This window comes from Oncorhynchus nerka, linkage group LG24 (assembly GCF_034236695.1).
Source record: "Oncorhynchus nerka isolate Pitt River linkage group LG24, Oner_Uvic_2.0, whole genome shotgun sequence".
NCBI classification, from domain to species: domain Eukaryota; kingdom Metazoa; phylum Chordata; class Actinopteri; order Salmoniformes; family Salmonidae; genus Oncorhynchus; species Oncorhynchus nerka.
The window spans coordinates 30201052-30210590 of NC_088419.1; the positions used below are offsets into that span (position 1 = coordinate 30201052).

Sequence of the window (9539 nt, forward strand, 5' to 3'; positions counted from 1 at the left end):
TCTGTCTCTGTCTGTCTGTCTGTCTGTCTGTCTGTCTGTCTGTCTGTCTGTCTGTCTGTCTGTCTGTCTGTCTGTCTGTCTGTCTCTCTCTCTCTCTCTTTCCGCTTTCTCACTTCAACACTGCTTTAAGCCACACAAGCATTCTTATGACTACACCGAATGCATTGTACTGTAGGTATTGCTAATAAGTTAAAGTTTTGCTTCCTTATTCCTGTAAACAATTCAGAGGCAGTGATTGGAAAAATTAAAGTACGGAACACATGCTACTCCCAGCATTTGGAAAATTTTACTGAGTTTTTCCCCAACTAAAATAATGTTCAATATATATTGGTTTTAATTTCTGGTTTTATTGTAATGGAATAATTGTTTGGAGAGCCAAGGACCCTACTGGCAAACACTAGTGTACAAATACAATGTTTATGAAGCAGTTTTTTCTGCCTAGTCTAAAACTGCCTGGGTTTAACATTGCATGACTGTAAACTGCCAATTGTAGTTATTATCAACAAACATTTGACATACTATTAAATTGCTTTTGATGGACACTTGATCTTTTACAACACTTTATTATATTGCTCTTATACGTGTGTAGTAACAATGTAATTACTACAATAACAGTGTTGTTACATAGGCTAGTACTTGTAGAATAATCATTCAATTGCAAAAAGGACAGTTAAGACATTGCCACATCAAATGTAATGTCATCAAGCTCATGACAAGCTATTCCACTATACACTAACCAATTTACAGTCCAGGTTATGGCCCTGAAGAGTGGAGTCAAATGAGTGAAAATAGAGACGTGTTAAGAGATCCAGAGGCCACAGCGGTGGATCGTCTTTCCAAATGGCGTACTTTCCACAGGGCCTTATGGTAATGGATATTGCCTCATAATAAGGAACTGCAACAAATAACAAAACAAGCATGATACATGTCATTTTAGAACAATAATATCTCACTCTCAGCGGAAACACATCAAAATGTTGTATGAGTACACGATGTTCCTTGACCATTAACAGGAAGAATGTGGAACCAATTAACAAAGAACATAGCTCTGCTTTAAAGCAGATTGGTTTAACGTCATTCATACATTTCTACAAAGGCACCATGTTATAGGCGACACATATTATAACATTTGACATGTTTTGCAATAATGTTGGCTACTCTGTTCATCATGAGTTTGCTATCAAATACATTCAAATGATGATGGATGTTTTTTGGCAGGCTTCCCCAACTGAAGTACCAAAAGTCCTTTTTAGATGTTTTAATGTTGGTCACGAAAGACAATTGTTACGGTTTTCTTCTGGTGAAAGAGAGGAGGACCAAAATCCAGCGTGGTTATTCATAAACATCTTTAATGAAAGATGAAAATACAAACAATTTACCAAAAAACAATTAACGTAACGTGAAAACCGACAACAGTCCTAACTGGTGCAAAACACAGAGACAGGAAACAATCACCCACGAAATACTCAAAGAATATGGCTGCCTAAATATGGTTCCCAATCAGAGACAACGATAAACACCTGCCTCTGATTCAGAACCACTCCATGCAACCATAGACTTACCTAGAATACTATACTACACACAACCCCATAAATCTAATAAACCCCTAGACAAGAAAAAACACATAAATCACCCATGTCACACCCTGGCCTGACCAAAATAATAAAGAAAATACTAAGGCCAGGGCGTGACAACAATAAAACACCAGCAAATTAGCTCCAATTGATTTACATTTTGGAAATATGTAAGCAAGGTTTGAAATGATTACGTTTTAGTCAAATAGTATATCTGTCTGGACTTCTTGTTATCAATTTGCAGTCTACAAATGATTTGTAATTATGTTCCAGCCCTCTGACCAAATAATCGTCCCGAGGCTGAATCTATTTGATGTTCCCAGGTTTATGGCATTCAATCGGGCCACATTCTGCAAATGAATGTAAGTCTATAGCGAGCACTTACATTAAGGGGGGTTTGAAAAGTGACTTGCAGTTATATGAACCAGCTGGAAACTGTCTCTCTCCCCCTCCTTCTGACTTTTTGTGTTGGATAAACTTTATTAAGGTTATTAAGTGTTTTCCAAAACTATTACTGTTGCATAAAGTAGTATGTAAACATGTTCAGTTATGAAGAATTGCCCATTGTGCAACGACATATGGTATTTCCTCGCATAATAATTTGTACTTTGTTTGGTGTAAACTCGCTCATGATTATATGGAAACATAAAATTATATTGTTTTGTATTACATTTCCTTTTCAGCTGAACAAATGGTAGAGAATACACATGTTCCTTGCGTTGTCTTAGATAGAGAGCAAAACTGTAGGCACAAAGTTACGAAACACTTTGCATGATCAAGGAACTGTAATGTACCTTCCCTCAATTTGACATGAACACAGAACCAGCCTCTCTAGCTCCCAAATTGAGAAAGTGGATCCAAAGTTTTAAACATTCTTTATTGCAGCTGATGTTAGGAACAAAGCTAGAGAAGAGCAATGCTATACAGTACAAACATGTTTGAAATACTTATGTAGATTGTAATTTATGGGCATAGTGACAAACCCCCATCTCTCAACCCATGTGACCCCAAACTGTTCACACCCCTCTTGTTGGTGGAGAGAAAATAATGCATTTTTAAAGACAATTTCCTGCAATTGTACACATTTTGCCATGTCTTATGTGTGTTCATTCATTCAGGCCCCTGGGCATGTAATCTGGCCATGTTATTTGTCAGGTTTAGACAGCTGGTTAGCCTAATTTACCGATCTAGCTAACATGGGCTAGTAGGTGATCATCTGGACATTTCTGACAGGTTATATAAATAGCTCTCTAAGTCCCACGTCTGTCAGTGAATGACATAATAAGAGGGAAACTGCCTATGCACTACCAACTTTCGAAATTGCACATTGTGCATTCTACTAATGCAGCGCTCAACATAGTAGATTTCTGTTTTTGAATTGACCCCATTCTGGGTCCAGATCCGGACCGCGGTCCGCCTGCTGAGCATGGCTGATATATACACTGACTGTACAAAACATTAGGAACACCTGCTCTTTCCATGACATAGACTGACCAGGTTAATCTAGGCGAAAGCTATGATCCCTTATTGATGTCTTATTAAATCCACTTCAATGAGTGTAGATGAAGGGGAGACAGAGTTTTAAGCCTTGACACAATTGAGGCATGGATTGTGTATGTGTGCCATTCAGAGGGTGAATGGGAAAAACAAAAGATTTACGTGCTTTTGAACGGGTTATGGTAGTAGGTGCCAGGTGCACCGGTTTGAGTGTGTCAAGAACTGCAACGCTGCTGTTTTTTTTTTACGCTCAATAGTTTCCTGTGTGTATCAAGAATGATCCACCACACAAAGGACATCCCAGATAACTTCACTCAATTGGGGATCAATGGAGTCAACATGAGCCAGCCTCCCTGCAGAATGCTTTCGATGCCTTGTATAGTCCATGCCCCGATGAATTGAGACTTTTCTGAGGGAAAACATTAGGAAGGTTTCCAAATGTTTTGTGCAATCTTCTCTCTACTAGTAGTTCTCATTGTCACGTTCTGACCTTAGTTCCTTTGTTTTGTCTTTTGTTTGAGTATGGTCAGGGCGTGAGTTGGGTGGGTTGTCTATGTTCGTTTTCTATGATTTGCTATTTCTGTGTTTGGCCTGGTATGGTTCTCAATCAGAGGCAGCTGTCAATCATTGTCCCTGAGAACCATATTTAGGGAGCCTGTTTTCTATTGTGTTTTGTGGGTGGTTGTTTTCTGTCTTTGTGTGTCTGCACCAGACAGAACTGTTTCGGTTGTTATCTTTGTTGTTTTTCTATTCAGTGTTCAGTTTACCTTAAAAAAGATGAACACTTACCACGCTGCGTTTTGGTCCTCACCTTCTTCCACCGACGACTGTTACACTCATGCTTTCTCACTTCAAGACTGCTTTAAGCCACACAAGCATTCTTATGACTACACCCAATGCATTATACTGTAGGTATTGCTAATAAATTAAAGTTTTGCTTCCTTATTCCTGTAAACAATTCAGAGGCAGTGATTGGAAACATTAACGGAACACATGCTACTCCCAGCATTTATAACATTTTACAGAGTCCCCCCCAAAATGATTCATTTCTTGTTTTATTGTAATGGAATAATTGTTTGGAGAGCCAAGGACATTACTGGCAGACACTAGTGTACAAATACAATGTTTATGAAGCAGTTTTGTCTGCCTAGTGTAACGGCCGTTGTAGAAGGTGAGGACCAAGGTGCAGTGTGATATGTGTCCATATTTATTAAATGAACACGGAAACAACAAAACTAACAAAGAGAACGACCGAAAACATTTCTGGCTGGTGCAGACACACAACAGAAAACAGAAAATGATCACCTACGAAACACAATAGAAAACAGGCTCCCTAAATATGGTTCTCAATCAGGGACAACGATTGACAGCTGCCTCTGATTGAGAACCATACCAGGCCAAACACAGAAATAGCAAATCATAGAAAAACTAACATAGACAACCCACCCAACTCACGCCCTGACCATACTAAAACAAAGACATAACAAAAGAGCTAAGGTCAGCACGTGACACCTAGTCTAAAACTGCCTGGGTTTAACATTGCAGTAACATCTGTAAACTGCTAATTGTAGTAAACACAGCACTGACAAAAGTTGTTGTAATCAACAAACATTTGACATACGATTACATTTATTTTGATTGACACCTGATATTTTACAACACTTTACATTCAATTGCTCGTATACGTGTGTAGTAACAATGTAATTACTACAATAACAACAGTATTGTTACATAGGCTAGTATTTGTAGAATAATCATTCAATTGTAGAAAAAATAATAATAACCTATTTTCCACAGGGCCTTGTGGCAATGGTGATTACCTCATCATGCACAATACCACAACAGTATTCTACAATGTGAAATTCTCTTTGGACTTAAGCAGCTGTTTCTACTCAGCAATCTAACCACTGCATAGAAAAAAAGAGGAGGAGGGAACTGGGCCGCGGCGTAGCACCAAGCCAAACAGAGAATGGCGGCATCATGACATGAGCTGGTGAGGCGTAATTGAAAGCAGATGCGAGCAGAGCACGCTGGAGTTGGAACACAGAGTTATGCAGACCCGCCCCTCTGACACTTGAACTATCACTCGAGCCAGGAAATTAGAGAATGGGGAAAGGGGGGTGTGCGTATGTGTTTAGGTGGGGATTCCACTTTAATATCGTCAGAGAGCAACTGAATCATGAGTAGAGGGCAAGTCATTCTCATTATTTGTACAACATAAATTATGAATGTTTTCCAGTTTATTTCAAGGGCCTTATTACTATACAGACTTTCTACTGCATGAAATTTCAGTCACAGGTGGGATATTATGCAAAAACATGTTTATTTTGCAAGGGGAAGTCAACCAACCGATTCAGGTTACTCAAACCAAGTCTCACTGTTTGATGCAAAATGGGGTGGAAAGGAGTGGCCTCCAATTCAACCCCAGTGTTTCCACAGAAGATCATTGTTATATCTTATGGGGATCAAATTGTATGGATGTGCCGTAACCCTGAACCTTTCAATACGTTTTCCAAATCCCTCCAAAGTCCTCCGTTCATTGGGGAAAAAATCACCAAGGACCATACACACTATAGTTGTGTTATATAGTGTTTTGTACACTCAATATATATAAATAGTGTGTAAAGAGTATTTTTGTTGTCTCTTTGTGTCTTTTTTTACATTTATTTTATTTTATGTAATATCTTATGTTGTTCTTTTCTATTACTGTTCTATACTTTGTCATGTATTTGTATGTTTTATGTGGAAACCAGGAAGAGTAGCTGCTGCATGTGCAGAAGGTAATGGGGATCCTAATAAACCAAACTATTCTATCTTTCCTTCCTTCTCTCTCAAATCAATCTAACTACTAACACTCTGTTTCTACTTCATTTGAACAGCAGATGTTATTGCCACTCTAAATAAGATAAAAGCCATTGACAGATTTTCCAACCATCTTCAGTTGTACTCCCCTCCTCATGACTGTATTAGAAGGTCAGGAAAACAGTGCCCTTTAAACTGGCTTTGATTATGACAAGAGTCCACCTAACAGTTTGTTGGAGCCACAGGCTTGTTTTGATCCAGACAATTATCCTTAACAAAGTTTACCCTGGTCCTAAACATGAGGACACTTTGAGAGTCAGAGAGTTCAGCTTATTGGCTCTTTAGAGCGAGAGAGACATTTAATTGAACCTTTATTTAACTAGGCAAGTCTGTGAAGAGCAAAATTCTTATCTATAATGACATCCTACCGGGGGACAGTGGGTTAACTGCCTTGTTCAGTGGCAGAATTACAGATTTTTACCTTGTCAGCTCAGGGATTCAACCCAGCAAACTTTTGGTTACTGGACCAATCCTCCAACCACTAGGCTACCTGCCACCCCACATCTGGTTTGAGGTTGCTCCCCCTCTCTGCATGTAGGCTTGTTGTTGTCAAGAAGGGCCTTGTTCTTTAATGCACTAAAACTACTACAGCTGTGAGACAGCAGTATTGAACTGTTACCCAGTCTTGTGAGTCCTAGAGGGAGAGGTATGTTTGAAAGCCAGCGGATTTGGGCAGTGTGGCCAACGTGTACTAAAGAAACATTCACATTTGGGGACTGAGAACAGCAGTCGTTGAGGGAAACAGATCATCTCATGGAGGTGACAGAAGAAACATGTTAATAAGTTCTCTCCTTGGTAACAGCTAAACAAAATAAAAGTTTGTTTGTTATTTGTTCACAAAGCTACGGAAGCAATAGCTTCATCTACGTGTAATGTACAAATACTGAAGATTTGTCCCACATCTGGACACTGAATAATAGTGGACCAATAACAACTGGTGAAGGTTTTAGGTGTTTATTAAATATGTTGAATACATTTACAGTTTGACGTGTCTGTCATGACCTTCTGGGCAATGTGAGTAAAACAAATGTGTGTTTCAAATGAGCAAATAAACAAATTGGTGAGAAAGAGACAGACTTTCCACGGGGTGTAGTAAAACTGTCACATTACATAACAGAAAAGTTCAACAAACTGACCGGATTTGAAACCCCTTCTAGACCACTCGTTGTCTGCCAATTTCAATAATGTCAAGAGACTCATTTCCCTAAATATCTCATTTTGATTGTATGTTTTGATGGAATTCAGAAACCATTTCTTTCTACATCCCTCTAGGTTAGCCTGTCTATTAGATAAAGAGGGAGTAACTGAGGTAGCTACAATGAATAATTCCATGAGTCCAGGAGCCTCCTTGACATATGTTGTACTCTTTAAGATATGTATGTGGGAGAGCTTCACTACATAGGCCTGGCCTGCATATAGTAACATGTACATCTGGTACCACTCCGTGCCAGACAGTGACATTTGGGACTGGCCACCTTTTAACCCTGAGATACTCCTCTCTTTCCTTACAGTATATAGAGATTTATCCTTGCAGGTTACCTGTGGAACCAAATGCACAAACTTACAAAACCTGTAAATTGTGAAGTGTCATCACATGGCGTACTTTAGTAGGAATGCAAAGGTAAACTCCTCACTCTTTTCGAGGCTTGATGTTTCAAAAAAGTCTCAACAAAGAATCAGGACACAGACAATGGATGATTCCCAAAGAAAGCAGCTGGCCCTGTTGAGAAAATGCCAGCTTCTGTAGAGCCTGCAGAACACTGGCGTGGTAAACCAGCGGCTACTGTGGAGAAGTTCTGGGGAAACAATAGAAGAGACATCTATTACTTGAACATCAACAGCTCCACTCTCATAATTCATCATGGTCTGGAGGGGCTCCAAAAGCCAAAAGGTCATTCTGGTTATGAAAATGAGCTGAAATGAACTGATGGTCACGTTGATTATCGACTCTGGTAATCTCAAAGGAATTATAGTTTTTTGTCATGACTACCAATATGTCAAGCTCAACAAGGCAAGAGCATCTGATGACCAAAACTATATTTTTTCTTCTAAACTACATATTTAAATTGTATCAAATATATCTGGCCTAGTTACACAGATGCATCTGACTTAGCTGCACATATATTTGAGAAAAGCCTCAATTGACCTTTCGCTAAACCCCACCCCAGAATTTTGGGCAAGCAATCACAGCACTCCAATGGATAGCAACTGCCGTCAATTTCGACACCTCGGACAAGCTCACGTTTAAATCACAGAAAAGTCAGTGAGGGCTATGATAAAAACAGAGTTTTCTTTAAAATAATCTAGGTTTAAATGTATAAACAATTGAACAGCGCACCAGGAGTAATTGTGTTTAATTTCATTGTGTGGTTGAATGGGGAATTGGGCGTTCATGGAAAATGCTGTCTTAGGTTGCACCAGTAACCAAGGGGGGCGGGGCTTAGCCAAGGGTCAATTGCCCTGCTAGGGCAAACTTTAAATTTGGATTTCACAGCAAGAGTGCAACAATGTGTTACTGTGGGGATTGAAGCACTTACTGTAAATTACAGTGTTCAATGAGCATAGTAATTTCATGTGAAAACTATTATTTTTAGGGACAAAGTTTTTCCTGCTCAGGTCTCATAGTCAGTACCAACTCCTGGCTCTAGTGTAGGTACACCATGTCATTGGCTGTGCTTTTAGAACAGATGACTCATCATTGCTATTTCCATGGTTAAGCCTCACATTAACTGAAACAAATCAGTGAAGCCAACACAGAGACAGAGTGATATCAGAAAGGCTGCCTGGGCTGCTGCGATACAACAGATTCTGACTGGTGGTGAAGTTGGCAACAGCCCTGAGAAAGAAAGAAAGGAACTTCCTGTTTCAAAATTTAAAAAATATGTAGTGGATGGAACTTCTCATGAATGTTTGCAAGAGCTCATTCTACCTTCTCTCTTGCACACACAGACTCTCTCTCACTCTCTCTAGAAGAACATGATGTCAACACTAATGGGTGCGTGTGTGACCTGAGTAATGTCTGCAGCTGGTCCTAATGTCATCCTAATATATCTGTACTGAATGTTCTGTTACATCCCCAATGCATGTAAGAATTCATATGTGAATGTACTGTGTGGTAATATATCCAACGAAACATACACAGAATGTCAGAAACTCACTGAGGAGTGCAGTAAGTAAGGGGTAGCTGGAGTTGTGTTATGACCTTAACCCCACAGGCCATGGTTTATAATCACCCATTGGTTGTTATAGTTTGGGGGCGTACGTTAAGCGCTCTTGTGGCATTTACATAGAAGTCGGAGCAAATATTGTGTGCTACAGTTGTATACACATCAATTTATGGGTTGTTCTCACATTCTAAAGGAGGCATCATGGAAACAATGGCAACCCGAATTCAACCATAATCGCTCCACTGAAGATGTAGTTAAAAAGTCTTAAGATTTACAAGGAACATTAGGCTGCTGATCTGAAGTCTTACATTTAACAAATAAATGAACTGGAGCGGAGAGCAGCTTTCAACCCGTCTGTTTAAAATGAGTTTAGATGAGAATTTAGCTGATACTGCCATGTTGTTGCTTCCAACACGGTATTAGGAAATATTCTGTTATT

The 9539-nt window shown here is 39.4% G+C and overlaps 1 long non-coding RNA gene across 1 annotated transcript in view; it reads left to right on the forward strand.

Annotated features, from left to right (window-relative positions):
* Positions 1-6914, forward strand: part of LOC115107825 (uncharacterized) — a 55671-nt gene extending 48757 nt beyond the window's left edge. Inside the window, exon 2 of the long non-coding RNA XR_003860270.2 lies at positions 4869-6914. This is a non-coding gene — a long non-coding RNA (uncharacterized LOC115107825). The remainder of the gene's footprint in view (positions 1-4868) is intronic.
* The last annotated feature ends 2625 nt before the right edge of the window (positions 6915-9539 follow it).